Source organism: Oncorhynchus tshawytscha, linkage group LG11, assembly GCF_018296145.1.
Source record: "Oncorhynchus tshawytscha isolate Ot180627B linkage group LG11, Otsh_v2.0, whole genome shotgun sequence".
NCBI lineage: Eukaryota > Metazoa > Chordata > Actinopteri > Salmoniformes > Salmonidae > Oncorhynchus > Oncorhynchus tshawytscha.
In genome coordinates, this window is record NC_056439.1 from 16,351,812 (window position 1) to 16,368,617 (window position 16,806).

Sequence of the window (16,806 nt, forward strand, 5' to 3'; positions counted from 1 at the left end):
GTTGCCTACGATCTACATAGTCTTTATAGATATCAAAAGAGCAACGAAATATCTCTAGGAGAATACTTGGACTATTCAAATAGACATGCATTTACGGATATTTTCACGGAATAACAATCGGTATTAAAATAACTACTAAAGTATATCAAATCTGTACTAACCCCCCTATCCATGGTTTGAAGCCACCCTTCCACCTTCCACATGTATTCCTACTTATTACTGTTCCAAAGGGATAGAAGTCTGGCGCTCGACACACGCGTGTAATCCCCGTTTAAATGTAAAACTTTAGTCTGCATTTGCTGACGACAAAATTGGATGTACTATAGCGTTTTGATGCAACTTGATCGGATTCATTGTTTTTTGAAAAGGAATTAGGATTTGTTTTTCACATGAAAGGTACGTTATATTAAAAAAGTGTACATTTCACATCTATCTCTTCTTTGTAATTCCCCTCGCTGCTAATTCCTTTAATAATTCCTTTAACTGATCCACCTCCTCTGCGCGTACGTACGAAGTTATTTTTCCATTGATAAAGTATTTTACATGAGTGTTATAACAAGTATTCACTTGTTCCACGGATATAATATGTTTTCAAACAGTTATTGAAACATTTAAATGTTTGGTCAACGGTTGGTTGGTTGTTCATTACAACACGGACCGGAATAAGTATCGTGTCTACAATGTAGCGATGCTGTCAGAATGTTGCTGCTATCCTTTAGGCTACGTTATAGACCTGATACTTGAGGCGGGATGCATTTTGTTGCGACAATATATCGATCTTCCTTTCTCACTATGGGTGATGTTTATTCTGCACATTGTGACCACCCCTTTAACCATATGTTCGTATGTTATTTAATGCTCATCTATTAAATTCGACGTATGGTTTTTGTTTTACGTCTCTCCCTTTCCAGTTTGGTTCTAAGCAATGACATACGCGTTCTAGTACCTACTGTATTGTTGTTGTTATAGTTGGCTATAGTCGTGCTCTCTTCATTAAAAAAAAAGACTGACACCAAGTGTCCTGTAGGATGTTGGCACTGTCTGCCTGTGGTATAGTATTGTCGTGTCAAATCAAATGGCATCTGGAAGTAGGCTAGTATGTGGATGTCTTGCAAATCAACGTAAGAACAACAGCCGGCATGCTAAACTTTGGATGAGGTTGCGCATTACTAAATGTCTTCCCTATAACATTATCGCTGTTCCATTTTGAAACGGGTCACTTACTCCTTTATTTTGGACTCATTATTTTACTCTTCTTCTCCTATTGAATGGAATCTGGCATACTATCATTACTGCTCTGTAATGAAACGACTCTGCACGGAGTAGGCTATTGGATGGTAGACTGTATAGAAGTAATATAGAGAGATAGAACTAGCATAGTATAACTAGGCGGTGGAAGAGGATAGCCCGTGAATCGTGTGTGTGTGTTCGTGTGGGGGGGTGTGTGGGAATATGTGTTTGCTTGTTGGGGACTTTTCCCCCTCTTGTGTCACTATGGACAAACTGCTATGTTTGCTTCAGTATTGAGGAATGCCAACAATTTCCTCCCTATGGTCAGTGGTGGAAAAAGTAACCAATTGTCATACTTGAGAAAAAGTAAAGATACCTTAATAGAAAATGACTCAAGTAAAAGTCACTCATTTAAAATACTACGGAAGTAAAAGTATTTCGTTTTTAATATACTTAAGTATCAAAATAATTTCAAATTCTTCATATTAAGCAAACCAGATGGCACCATTTTCTTGTTTTTGTTTTAAATTTACAGATAGCCAGGGGCACACTCCAAAACTCAGACATCATTTACAAATGAAGCATGTGTGTTTAGTCAGTCCTCCTGGTCAGAGGCAGTAAGGATGACCAGGGATGTTCTCTTGATGTGTGTGAATTTGACAATTTCCTGTCTTTCTAAGTATTCACAATGTACTTTTGGGTGTCAGGAAAATGTATGGAGTAAAAAGTACATTATTTTCTTTAGAAATGTAGTGAAGTAAAAGTTGTCAAAAAAATGTATAGTGAAGAACAGAGCCCAAAAGTATTTTTACTATTAGACTGGCCAGCATTCTATCATGGACAAGAGACAGGTGAAATCTGTGCACATTCTATTCTGAACTATAGGAACTGAACTATAGAAACATAAGATGACATTGAAAATATGCTGATAGTATTATTGGCATACCAGATGGGAGCAGATACTAAACAAGTGCACTTTTAACCTTGAAGTTCTCATTATTGATTAAACCAATTACACATGAGAGTCATTGGACGAAGGCTTCTTCTGTACAGCACCGAGAAGACGATCAAACTTGACTATCTAGAGGAAGTAAAAGTCGTAACAAGGTTTCCGTAGGTGAACCTGCGGAAGGATCATTTTTTGTTAAGTTTTGTTAAGAGCCCCGACGCTCAATCTGAACATCAACGCCCGTTACTTGCGATACTGTTTTGGAAGCATAAGGACCTTATCTTTCATATCAACAAAAAATTATTTTCAAAAACAGAAGGTTAAATTGATACACACCTTGTTAGGGCTAGTGTTCCCACACAGCCTTATCTCCATGTTACAGTGCTTGTTTAAAGAAAACAGACGGAAGACGAGGCGTCTACCTGCGCTAATTAGCTACACTATATATACAAAAGTATGTGGACACCCCTTCAAATGAGTGGATTCGGCTATTTCAGCCAAACCAGTTGGTGACAGGTGTATAAAATCGAGCATACAGCCATGCAATCTCCATAGACAAACATTGGCAGTAGAATGGCCTTACTGAAGAGCTCAGTGATTCTCAAGGTGCCATGGTCATAGGATGCCACCTTTCCAATAATTCCATTTGTAAAATGTCTCCCCTGCAAGAGCTGCCCTGGTTAACTGTAAGTACTGTTATTGTGAAGTGGAAATGTCTTGGGCCAACAACGTGTCAGCCACGAAGTGGTAGGCCACGCAAGCTCACAGAACGGGACAATAGAACGCTGAAGCGCGTAGTGCGTAAAAAAACGTATATCCTCGGTTGCAACACTCACTACCGAGTTCCAAACTGCCTCTGGAAGCAACATCAGCACAATAACTGTTCGTCTGGAGATTCCTGAAATGGGTTTCCATGGCCAAGCAGCCACACAAAAGTCTAAGTTCACCGTGCGCAATGCCAAGCATCAGCTGGAGTGGTGTAAAGCCATTGGACTCTGGAGCAGTGGAAATGCGTTTTCTGGAGTGATGAGTCATGATTCATCATCTGGCAGTCCGATGGACAAATCTCGGTTTGGCAGATGCCAGGAGAACGCTACCTGCCTAACTGCATAGTGCCAACTGTAAAGTTTGGTGGAGGAGGAATAAGGCTTGGGCTGTTTTTCATGGTTCGGGTTAGGCCCATTAGTTCCAGTGAAGGGAAATCTTAACGCTACAGCATACAATGACATTCTATATGATTCTGTACTTCCAACTTCCTGGCAACAGTTTAGGGAAGGCCTTTCCTGTTTCAGCATGACAATGCGAGGTCCATACAGAAATGGTTTGTCGAGATTGGTGTAGAAGATCTTGACTGGCCTGCACAGAACCCTGACCTCAACTCCATCGAACACCTTTGGGATGAATTGGAACGCCGACTGTGAGCCATGCCTAATAGTGCTCGACCTCACAAATGTTTTTGTGGCTGAACGGAAGCAAGTCCCTGCAGCAATGTTGTATTGGCAAGAATTCCCAGAAAGAGTGGAGGCTGTTATATCAGCAAAGGGGCAACCAACTCCATATTAATGCGCATGAATTTGGAATTAAATGTTCGACGAGCAGGTGTCCACATACTTTTGGTTATGTAGTGTATCTAGCATGCTCTGAACACCTGTGTGAATGCATAACTTGGGAAGTGTAGTTTTGTCGGACGGTGGCACCCATAGCTATATGGATCTATGCAAAACTGCTGCAGTAAGTGTATCTTACTGCAACGATTATTTACGTTTCTAAAGGTTAAAACCCAGCTTCGGGATTGTAGTTCATGGCTGAAAACTAATGCCTGAAAACTGTATGTAAAAGGCAGAATGCCGCTTAAACCTTTCGAGAGCTATACAAATGGTATAGAGCAAAATCAAAGAACTCCCTAAATCAGATGACGCAGCTGAATTTGCTTGAGAAATGACCACCTCCATTGAGATGCTAAAAAAACAATTACAGCAGTATTGGGGGATAAAATGAGGGACTTAAAAGGGCTACAAAGACAACAAAGTCTATGACTGGAATAACAACAACCGCCAGGGAACAAACACAAGATACACCTGCAGACAGGCAGGTGGTAATCTCTTCTCAACCGATCACCAGATGAGCACTCCAAGTGACACAGACAATGAGACCATGCACCCCCTTTTGCGGAAGACCGAGCTATCCACCCAGGCAGACACCAACCACCAAGAAGAAGAAGACCAGGAGGGGCAGAAGGGGCATGGGGTCCACTAAGGTGGTCACCCAGGACAGGCAAGTTCCTGTCCTGAACCTCTTCAAAACATCCTTGACACTGACGCAGGAGTCTATGCTAAGTAAGGGACAGTCTTTATCCACTAATCAAAACATGAAAGCCTTCAAATTGAAGGTGGATACCTACAAATTCATGCAACAACTGCACCTGAAAATTGTATTTTCCCCTCTGAACAGATCCAGTACAAGCAACATATTGAAAGACTACAAAGAAAGGGGAACCCCAACACAGCGGTCCCTCCCCTATTCCTCATTCTTTCTCAAAACCCTCATTGTTTGTATTCCCTACCCATACAAGCCCACTTGTCACCTTGTTTGGCAGGCTGGTTGAAAATTAATGGGAAACTATATTTTAAAAAATGACCAGGGACCCCAATATCACGATCTTCTCCAGCCGAAAGACAAGCACTAAAACATCTCCAGGAGAATAAGGACATGGTCATAAAACCCGAGGACAAAGGTGGAGCAATAGTTGTTATGGACATGAGCTATTATAATTCTGAAAATAGAAAGCACTCAGCTGCTGGTCTGGTCTGAACTGTCTGGTTCCTATCAACCCTTGCGAAGTGATCCTATTGCTTCTTTAAAATCTGAAATTGATGGCATGTTACAACATGCGTCTCACCAAAGCTGGATCACCAAGCGTGAATACGAGTTCCTAAATGTCACCTATCCAGTCACCCCAGTTATTTATTCCCTTCTGAAAGTACATAAGGACCTGACTCAGCCTTCACCCATACCTATTATCAGCGACAGGATCAGTCACAGAGCCCCTTTCAAAATTCATAGATTGTTTTTAATGGAAGTTATGGTTTTCAAGTTGCCATCATTTCTAAAAGACACAAAAGATCTACTCAACTGCTTAAATGACTGTCAAATTGATTCTGATGTACTACTTGTGACATTAGATGTGGCTAGTCTGTACACATTTATTCCCCATGCTGAAGGCCTACAATCGATTGCCAAATTCCTAAAGTCACGTGATGACTGTAAATCCCCCTGATTACTTTCTGTTGGAGCTCTTGAAATTGGGAGGCAGTTTATGTTAAAAATAAAGACTAAACCTTTTCTTCCCCAAGCGCTACATTGACTACAATTTTATTTTGGGGTTCATCTAAAGAGAATCTTAATGACTTTGTCCGTTATCTGATCAACACAACGACTTTCTTTCAATTCACTGTTGAAAGTGGCCCCAACAGTATCAACTTCCTAGATCTCAAAATATTCAAGGATGATGCTAACAAAATCCAAACTACGATCTATTGGAAACCAACAGAGGAATACTGTCCTCCACTTCAACAGTTCATCCGAGACATCTCAAAACCACTATCCCGACTGGCCAGTTTCTACACCTGAGAAGCAACTGCTCTACACTGAAAGAGTCTGACGCTCTGGCAAAGGAAATGACACACAGGTTTGCTAACAGAGGATATTATAGACCTGTCATTCAGCGCTCCCACCTCCTAGCTCAGAAGCCCCAAAAGGACAGCACGTCATGACTGTGCTTTGTAACAATCTTTGTTCAAACAAAATCAAAAGTGAAATCCTAAAACACTGGCCAATTCTACAAACAGAGCTTATGCTCCAGCCTCTGGCGGAAAATCCCTTTCTGGAACAGGTCACATCCATCAGAAGTGGCAACCTCTCTAAAATGCTTTGACTGATAGATTAAATACCATGCACCCTCGAGGTCTAAATTATGATTTCTTGTTCAGGCCCTTTCAAAAAATTGATACCTTAATGTTATTTGAGTTTATTCTGCTGATCTGGGTATTTGTATATGTGACCCATTTCAGGAAACTAGGCGTATGTCGCGAGTCACTACATTTGAACGTAAACTTTTTTTAAATCAAAATGTGTTTTTTGGCAGAAATGCCTTCTGGAACATGTGATCTTTCATGTGCCTTGATAACAAACTTGTATGCCATCTGTAGATACGAATAAAATGGTTAAATTACGAGCCTAGTTGGTTTAGCCACAAAAAAAGCCAGCAACCTTTCCGCTAGACGTGATTGGCTGAGATAATGAGTGGGTTGGACATGCCGAGAGATGAGTTTGGATTAGTGTGCCATAGAGCACGCTTCTGTCTATTTGAGCTGGTCAGTATGTGTAGGTAATCATGTCTAACGCAGCTTAAAAATATATATATATTGCATAGTAAAACTGCATACGTGTTGCTCTCCACTTTCTGGAGGACCGAGTTTTGAAATCAGTGGATTTCAAGTATGATAGTTAAGGAGATGGAGAAAACACATATCTCCAGATTACATCTTCAAACTAAGGGCAACCATGGCATCTGTGACAAGAGACGCATCCATCCATGATGTATATGGGTAAGATAGCTAGTTAGCTACATTTTCAGATATTACACATATCTAATTTTGCCAGAAAGTGTTGTTTTTTTTATGTTAAAGTGTACTGTTAGATAGCTAAAGTTAGCTGGCTGGTTCACTAACGTTACATGTATGATCTTATTATTCGTATCTCAGAGGCTTTTGCTTATAGCTTAATATTAGCTAGCTAACATTAAACCTGGTTGGTTAGCTACCTGCAGATTCATGCTGGGTAGGAACGTCATGAGTTGGTTTATGGTTCATTGTTTAGCTAGCTAGCTACATGTCTTAACAAAAGACTCTACTATGCAAGTGTCCATTTCAATAGAATGTCACTGCAACAACTGTTGATAGATGTAGCTGGTAAATTCGCTCTGGCTATCTACTCAGGTTTTAGGCCACGGGTAAGATAGTCTAGCTAGCTACATTTTCAGATATTACACATTTCTAATTTTGACAGTCTTTTCATTTCAAGTTAAAGTGTACTGTTAGCTCGCTAGCTAACATTACGTGTATGGTCTTATTATTCATATCTCAGAGCCATTTGCTTGGCTAGCTAACATTGAATCCGGTTGGTTAGCTACCTGCAGATTCATGCAGGGTAGTAACGTCATGAGTTGGGAATATGGTTAATTGTTTAGATAATTAGCTATATGTTTTAACAAAAGACTACAAGTAACCATTTCTGGTTCATTCGTAAATTCAGTCTGGCCATCTACTCTGATTTCAGAGCACTTTCATATGAGTGTGCCAGAGTGCAGAATAACTGATGAATTTACAAACGCTCAACAGTTAATGAATATGGCCGGTGTCAGAAAAACGTCTGCAAAAAAGCGCAATTAAATTGTTGCCAGCAGCACAGGTAGTCACCAACGCTCTGGATAACATGAAAACAGCCTAACCTGCTTTACTAGGGTGAGTAAAATGGTCAGAGTTTGGGTGGGGCTAAAGCTTAAGAGGGTGTGAATGATGCTGAATGGGTGTAGACAAAGAAGAGCTCTACAGCAGGTTACAAGTTGTTCAAATTTCAAAGCAGAATAACTTTCCTATTGTTCCTCAAATGCAGTTTATGATAGACCATTTTGTAGCTCTGTGTCTCTGGTTTTATCCAATGTAAAACACACAATTTAAAATGTCGATACATAAGACTGAATCAAGGCAGTCGGTCACATATACAGTACCAGTCAAAAGTTTGGACACACCTACTAATTCAAGGGTTTTTCTTTATTTTTTTACTATTTTCTACATTGTAGAATAATAGTGAAGATATCAAAACTATGAAATAACACATATGCAATCATGTAGTAACCAAAACAGTTTTTAAACTAATCAAAATATATTTGAGGTTCTTCAAAGTAGCCACCCTTTGCCTTGATGACAGCTTTGCACACTCTTGACATTCTCTCAACCAGCTTCACCTGGAATGCTTTTCCAACAGTCTTGAAGGAGTTCCCACATATACCGAGCACTTGTTGGCTGCTTTTCTTTCACTCTTCGGTCCAACTCATCCTAAACCATCTCAATTGGGTTGAGGTCAGGTGGCTGTGGAGGCCAGGTCATCTGATGCAGTACTCCATCACTCTTCTTCTTGGCCAAATAGCCCTTACACAGCCTGGAGGTGTGTTTTGGGTCATTGTCCTGTTGAAAAACAAATGATAGGCCCACTTAGCGCAAACCAGACGGGATGGTATATCGCATCAGAATGCTGTTGTAGCCAGGCTGGTTAAGTGTGCCTTGAATTCAAAAAAATCACTGACAGTGTCACTAGCAAAGCACCCCCACCATAACACCACCTCTTCCATGCTTCACATTGGGAACCACACATGCAGAGATAATCTGTTCACCTACTCTGTGTCTCACAAAGACACAGTGGCTGGAACCAAAAATCTCAAATTTGGACTCATCAGATCAATGGACAGATTTCCACCAGTCTAATGTTCATTGCTTGTGTTTCTTGGCCCAAGCAAGTCTCTTCTTATTATTTGTGTCCTTTAGTAGTGGTTTATTTGATGTTGATGTCTGTTACTTGAACTCTGTGAAGCATTTATTTGGGCTGCAATTCTAACTCTGGGTCTTCCTTTCCTGTGGCGGTTCTCATGAGAGCAAGTTTAATCATAGCGCTGGATGGTTTTTGCGACTGCACTTGAAGAAACTTTCTTAATTTTTAGTTCTTAATTTTAGTTCTTAATTTAAAAAATTTTTAGCAACCCAACATGACAGCAGCACAAAACCGGGTACAAACATTATTGGGCACAGACAACAGCACAAAGGGCAAGAAGGTAGAGACAACAATGCATCACAGAAAAGAAAAGACGAGCGACCCAGGGATGTGTGTGCTTTGGGGAACTTTAACAGAATGCGACTGGCAGAACGGATGTACCACCACTACCTTGTCACAACACAACTGATTGTCTCAAACGCATTAAGACGGAAAGAAATTCCACAAATTAACTTTTAATAACAAGGCACACCTCTTAATTGAAATGCATTCGAGGTGGCTACCTCATGAAGCTGGTTGAGAGAATGCCAAGAGTGTGCAAAGCTGTCATCAAGGCAGAGGGTATATTTTGATTTGTTTAACACTATTTTTGGTTACTTCATGATTGTGACATATTTGTTATTTCATAGTTTTGATAATCTTCATTTTTATTCAACAATGTAGAAAATAGTCAAAAATAAAGAAAAACCCTTGAATGAGTAGGTGTGTCGAAACGTTTGACTGTTACTGTATATTGTAACAATTGTTGGTTGACTAATGTTTTGAATACCACTATGCACTGCCCTGTGCACCTAAGCACTTGCATAAAAACAATGGCTTTAGCACATCTCCTGATGCTCTGATGAAGGCATAATTGCTGAAACGCGTTAGCCTGCCCGGCTGAAAGTAAAAAGATGAAATGAGGTGACGTCTTTAAAAAAAAAAAAACATTTTGGAGTCCCACTGTTTCCCAATGTTCTTGAACGTGGGATTTCCTTTCAAGTCATTTTCATATATGGCAGAGCACCCAGCAAGTAAAGCGAGAAAGCACCTGTTACCTGCTCTGATATTATTGTCATTATGTTATATAACTCAATTTAACATAACTCATTTCCATATTTCTTACTTACTGTATAATAACTGTGTCGTTGAATTACATGGGAAGTTTTCCTTTGTAGGCTAATCCAATAACAGAATGTTCGTTTTTCTCCACACAATTATTCCTAACAGATTGAGGAGTACTATAGATTCTGCATTGGTTGCTCTATTTTGCATTGGTTGCTCTATTTTGTTTAACGGCAATGCTACAGAATAACAAGGATCTGGCAGCTTGGTGGTTAGGCAGTCTCCCTCCTAATACATGGCCATCCAATCAGCTACCTCTGCTAACGGATGTACCACAGTGCCTTGCAAAACTATTCATCCCCCTTGGCTTTTTTCCTATTTTGTTGCATTACAACCTGTAATTTAAATAGATTTTTATTTAGATTTCATGTAATGAACATACACAAAATAGTCCAGATTCCCCAAAATAAAAACCGGAAAAGTGGTGCGTGCATATGTATTCACACCTTTGCTATGAAGCCCCTAAATAAGATCTGGTGCAACCCATTACCTTCAGAAGTCACATAATTTGTTAAATAAAGTCCACCTGTGTGCAATCTAAGTGTCACATGATCTGATCTGTTCTGAAAGGCCCCAGAGTCTGTAACACCACTAAGCAAGGGGCACCACCAAGCAAGCAGAACCATAAAGACCAAGGAGCTCTCTCCAAACAGGTCAGGGACAAAGTTGGGGAGAAGTACAGATCAGGGTTGGGTTATAACAAAAATATCAGAAACTTTGAACATCCCACAGAGCACCATTACATCCATTATTAAATAATGGAAACAATATGGCACCAGGGGGACCGCCAACCAAAACTCACGGACCAGGAAAGGAGGGCATTAACCAGAGAGGCAACAAAGAGACCAACTGAAGGAGCCGCAAAGCTCCACAGCGGAGATTGGAGTATCTGTCCATAGGACCACTTTAAGCCGTACGTACACTCCACAGAGCTGGGCTTTACGGAAGAGTGGCCAGAAAAAGTGTGGATAGTTATGCATGCTCAAGTTCAGTTTTTTGTGTGTCTTATTTCTTGTTTTCTTCACAATACAAAATATTTTGCATCTTCAAAGTGGTAGGCATGTTGTGTAAATCAAATGATACAAACCCCCCAAAAGGCAACAAAATAGGAAAATGCCTAGGGGGTGAATACTTTCCAAGCCACTGTACATGCTTGTTTTCCTCTCTAGCTTCTCCAGCTGTCGGAAGAAAGCGGAATAAAAACAATGCCTGTTTTTGTGCTTATTTGTCCAGTTGATTGAGGAAATAGAGCAGCTTCCGTGCTCCAAACTGATGTCTTCTGGTAAGACTAGAGACACGGTAGAGACACACTCTCTTAGAAAAAAGATGCAATCTAGAACCTAAAAGGGTTCTTCGGTTGTCCCCATAGGAGAACCCTTTGAAGAACCCATTTGTGTTCCATGTAGAACCCTTTCCACAGAGAGTTCTACATGGAACCAAAAAGGGTTCTCCTATGTGGACAGCTGAAGAACCCTTTTGGAACCCTTTTTTCTAAGAGTAGACACAGTGTGTACAGACTCAGACACACAGGAAACACACAGAAAAGTAAATGGTGCAGGTGCTGTCTCTGTCTGGACAGGAAGGAAGTGTCCCCTGCCTGAGCAGGAAACAAAACCAAACATCACCGTCAGTCAAGCTGGTAAAACTATTAAGTAGGTCTTTCTGGGACAGACCTTTTTTTCCTCTGAGCAGCTGTTTGTACTGTTTCACTTGAGAACCAATTTGTTTTTTCCCATGCCCATGTCATCCTACCTAGTTTGGTGACAATCTGTGGGAGGAAGCAACCTACCTGCCTTGTGATTTTATTCTATTTGTTCTTCTCCTAAGTCTTGTCTCTGGCTTTCTCTCTAATGTCCTCTTGGGGATCTTCAGTCCAGACTTACTCTTGTTGTTTGGTTTTGTCTGTAAAACCTGACTGATTCACTGATTCCCCTCCTCACCTCTACTGCCTCACCCAAAGACCATAGCCCCAGGGCCCTCTCTCTTCCACTACTGTTGTCATAATCCATTCTGCAGTGATTACCGTAGACAAATAGTTCTGTATGCTGCTTCTGTAGCTAGCTAAGCTGCCTGACCGACAGACTCTTGCAATGTGTTATGGAGTGTCTCTCTCTCTCTCCCTCACACCTCTGTCCCCTCTCTCTTTCTCTCATCTTTCACTCTGTCACTCTCTGTCTTCTCTTATCTCTTCTTTATTCTCTCTCCTTTCTCGCTGTCCCCCTCTCTCTATTTCATCTCTCGACCTCCCCCTCAAGTCTTTTTGTTTTTGTTTTGTACCTCTCCCTCATCTCTCTAACTCTGTGTTATCTTTAGTTCCATCCATGTGACACAGACAGTGCATAGATGCGGAGAGATTCACTGCATTTTCATACACTTTGTTTATACAATGACATGTAGTGTCCCCCCTTGAGGAATAATTCATTATTAATCATGTAATCTCAGATAAAACAATGTCATCATTTAGACTGACTCGAAGCATCAGCTGGTTTTGGAATGATGCACAATTTAACGACAGATAGGCCCAGAACTGTCTTATTATCAATTACTGCCATCTTATATTCACAGTTGAAGTCGGAGGTTTACATACACCTTAGCCAAATACATTTAAACTCAGTTTTTCACAATTCCTGACATTTAATCCTAGTAAAAATTCCCTGTCTTAGGTCAGTTAGGATCACCACTTTATTTTAAGAATGTGAAATGTCAGAATAATAGTAGAGAATTATTTACTTCAGCTTTTCTTTCTTTCATCACATTCCCAGTGGGTCAGAAGTTTACATACACTCAATTAGTATTTGGTGGCATTGCCTTTAAATTGTTTAACCTGGGTCAAACGTGTCGGGTAGCCTTCCACAAGCTTCCCACAATAAGTTGGGTGAATTTGGCCCATTCCTCCTAACAAAGCTGGTGTACCTGAGTCAGGTTTGTAGGCCTCCTTGCTCGCACAGGCTTTTTCAGTTCTGCCCACTCATTTTCTATAGGATTTAGGTCAGGGCCTTGTAATGGCCTCTCCAATACCTTGACTTTGTTGTCCTTAAGCTATTTTGCCACAACTTTGGAAGTTTGCTTGGGGTCATTGTCCATTTGGAAGACCCATTTGCGACTAAGCTTTAACTTCCTGACTGATGTCTTGATGTTGCTTCAATATATCCACAATTTTCCATCCTCATTATGCCATCTATTTTGTGAAGTGCACCAGTCCCCCATGCAGCAAAGCACCCCCACAACATGATGCTGCCACCCCTGTGCTTCACGGTTGGGATGGTGTTCTTCGGCTTGCAAGCTTCCCCCTTTTTCCTCCAAACATAACGATGGTCATTATGGCCAGACAGTTCTATTTTTGTTTCATCAGACCAGAGGACATTTCTCCAAAAAGTATGATCTTTGTCCCCATGTGCTGTTGCAAACTGTAGTCTGGCTTTTTAATGGCGGTTTTGAAGTAGTGGCTTCTTCCTCGCTGAGCAGCCTTTCAGGTTATGTCAATATAGGACTCGTTTTACTGTGGATATAGATACTTTTGTACCTGTTTCCTCCAGCATCTTCACAAGATCCTTTGCTGTTGTTCTAGGATTGATTTGCATATTTCGCACCAAAGTACGTTCATCTCTAGGAGACAGAACGCGCCTCCTTCCTAAGCGGTATGACGGCTGCGTGGTCCCATGGTGTTTATACTTGCGTACTATTGTTTGTACAGATGAACGTGTTACCTTCAGGCGTTTGGAAATTGCTACCAAGGATGAAACAGGCTTGTGGAGGTCTTCAATTTTTTTTCTGAGTTCTTGGCTGACTTCTTTTGTTTTTCCCATGATGTCATGCAAAGAGGCACTGCATTTTAAGGTGGGCCTTGAAATACATCCACAGGTACACCTCCAATTGACTTAAATGATGTCAATTAGCCTATCAGAAGCTTCTAAAGCCATGACATCATTTTCTGGAATTTTCCAAGCTGTTTAACGGCCCAGTCAACTTAGTGTATGTAAACTTCTGACCCCCTGATCTGTCTGTTAATAATTGTTGGAAAAATGACTTGTGTCATGCACAAAGTAGATGTTCTAACCGACTTGCCAAAACTATAGTTTGTTAACAAGAAATTTGTGGAGTGGTTGAAAAACAAGTGTTAATGACCTAAGTGTATGTAAACTTCCAACTTCAACTGTATGTAAAGGTATTTTGATCTGGGACCAGTTCCATGACCATAGTTGCATGCCAAATGCCAGTACATTCCCTATGTAGTGCACTAATTTTGATCAGGGCCCACTGCACTATATAGGGAATAGGGTATCATTTGGAACACAGCCCCATGAGTCTACTTTACCCTTTTATGTACAAATCATATCAGTGAACTGTGTTATTGGAGTATAAAGTGTCTGAGGGAATCATATTAGTGTCTGAGGACAGTATTGCACAGCAACCATGAGAAAGGATGGGGTTACTGTTAATGACATGGAGAAATACTATCTTTCCCCTTCTGCCTGTCTGTGTTGGGTTCCAACACACGCTCACCCACACACTCCAACCTCCCTCTCACTGTAAAGTTGTATTGCAGAAAGATGCTGCTGGCTGGCTCCCATTTCACCAACAGTAACAGTAACTAGTCTATTCTTTATCCAGCACTGTGGTTAGACTTATCCTCATTTGTGAAAAATATATCACCGGGACTACAGAAGGAGAAGAAGAAAAATCGGACACTTCCTATTCCGTATTTAGCACAGTACCCCAGAGGGTAGAGGGTGCAATTTGGGACGCGGGACAGAGTGTCTCACGTCACATGCAACTCGCTGTAGCTGTGAACATGATCTTTATAACCAGGGGAGTATCCCAGTTTAGTGTTGCTATTGATATGCCTCTGCATATTCTGTTGTGTTCTAAAATATCTTGAGTTGTTTTTAACAGGATTAGCCTCATTTAAAACGTCAGGCATTGGGTGTGTATGAATAACACTAGTCTGTTTTTCCCAGCCATTTTCTTTGCAGCCACATCCTCTTCTGTTTTGAGCATATATAATGGTCAGGGTGGCTGTGGTTTTTTTTTTCTCAGAGCTACCAGTGATAGTTGAGCGGATTACTCATGCGTGTCACAGGGCTGAGTGCAGAGCTCCTTGGGCCTGGAGTAAAGGAGGAGAGAGGGGGAAGGGGAGGGAGCGAGAGGAGAGAGAGAGCGACTGCTGCTGACGGTTCAAACATGTCTGGCGACTGGCGGTTTGAGGTGTGTTATGAGGTGTGTGTGTGTGTGTATAGTTTTTTGAGGTGTGTGTGTATAGTACTTTGAGATGTGTGTGTGTGTGTATAGTTAGTAATTTGTGTGTGTGCGCGCTAGTCAGTACTTTAAAAAAAAATCTGAAAGTAAACCTTGCTGTGCATTTATATAGGGGATAGGGTGTCATATGGGACACAGCCCAGGTGCTGCCGCAGACGTTTGATTGTCGATTCCCTGGCCGGTTTCCTTAACCTGTTTAACTGGCTATGTATTTGAATAACACACATCATTATCAAGTATATCAAGCATAGTGACACCACCATGAATATCCAGATGAGATTAAAATACCTGTTGGCTTATGATGTTGTCAGACACTTGAAACTTTGTGTTGCCTATAGGCTAACGCTACGCTGGATTAGTTTAGGCCTATCATCTAATATAAGTGTTAGTTGTTGTTTTTAACCATTCCGCCAACTGCTTATCGCAGATGTGCATGTTGTCGCAGATGTGGTCGTACTACAGCAATGATGTTGTGGCTTTGTCGTGTACAGACTTGCGCTTTTGTAATGGGACATGACATTTGATCCAATAAGACTCGTAGCTAAGCGTTTACGCTTTCAATCTTCTCAGATCAGTATTGTGGAGACAAAGCAGCTCTGTCTGAGCCACACTGATGCTAATGCTGCATAGGGACCAGTGTTCCCTCACATTTTCGCGGGGGCACTGGCCTTGTAAGCGGACACTTGAACATTGTGCGAATGTTTACAGTAAACACGTAAGCCGTAACGTTACAGTTATAGACTGTAGCCAATAGGCTATCGTAGCTATTTGAGCATAATGTAGGCCTACCAACAAAACCAATGCACCGAATCCCATAACATTTTGGTTTATATGATATATCTTACGGTAGCCTATATGTGGTGTTCAATGCAGGCCTACATTGCATGAGACTTAAAAAAAACAACGTGGCTGAACATGAATTAAGGATTTTTTTACTTGGTCTGTAACACCATGGGCCAAATTGATGACTGTAAATTACATTGTATTGGGTTGTATGATGCAAGAAACCACTTTTCAACATAAAATGAATTATTATTACCATAGATAATTAGACAATGTAGACTACCCCTCTCCTTATTGGCTTATTTGCATATTCATGCCTGTCTCAAAATACAAAATGCCCCTTTAAGACCTAAGCTTTTCAGCTGCCTGGCTTTTCAAAGACAGTGTGTATCCTACACATTTTGTGCTGTTGTAGGAAGCTGTAACTTCACATTGATGACCTATGCTTATCTATAACTGGGCTAATAACTTGCTAACTAGCAAATAATATCAACAAATGTGCACACGCGTGTTTCTCTGCGCTCTGATCGTCAGATCTGAAAAGCATATTCACTTGCGTGTGATTGAAAGACGACACCTGGCTACACCGCCAATAGAATTCTACTCCATTGCGCTCTGGCTCTGCTTACAACAAAATCACAGACTCGATCTTGCAAAGTTAGATTTGTTTTGGTTTGTTGCATTGGAAAGGGGCTGATATAATGTTGATTCGATCACAGAAAAAACGTTGATCTATATACTGCAAACTAATGGGGCGAACTCCGTGAAGTCTCAATCTCTTGCGTCTCTGCGCGGCATGGTATTTCTCTGCGTGGCAGTCCTGGAGGAACTGCGCAGCTTGGAGAGAATGTTCATAGGGGCTGAACCACAGAGCTTTG

General features: G+C 41.0%; 1 protein-coding gene across 1 annotated transcript in view; it reads left to right on the forward strand.

Moving 5' to 3' along the window:
* Positions 1–210: 210 nt before the first annotated feature.
* Positions 211–16,806, forward strand: part of LOC112261493 (FERM domain-containing protein 6) — a 73,739-nt gene continuing 57,143 nt past the window's right edge. Inside the window, exon 1 of the mRNA XM_024436869.2 lies at positions 211–396. The gene's annotated coding sequence lies outside the window, so the exon portion shown is untranslated. The remainder of the gene's footprint in view (positions 397–16,806) is intronic.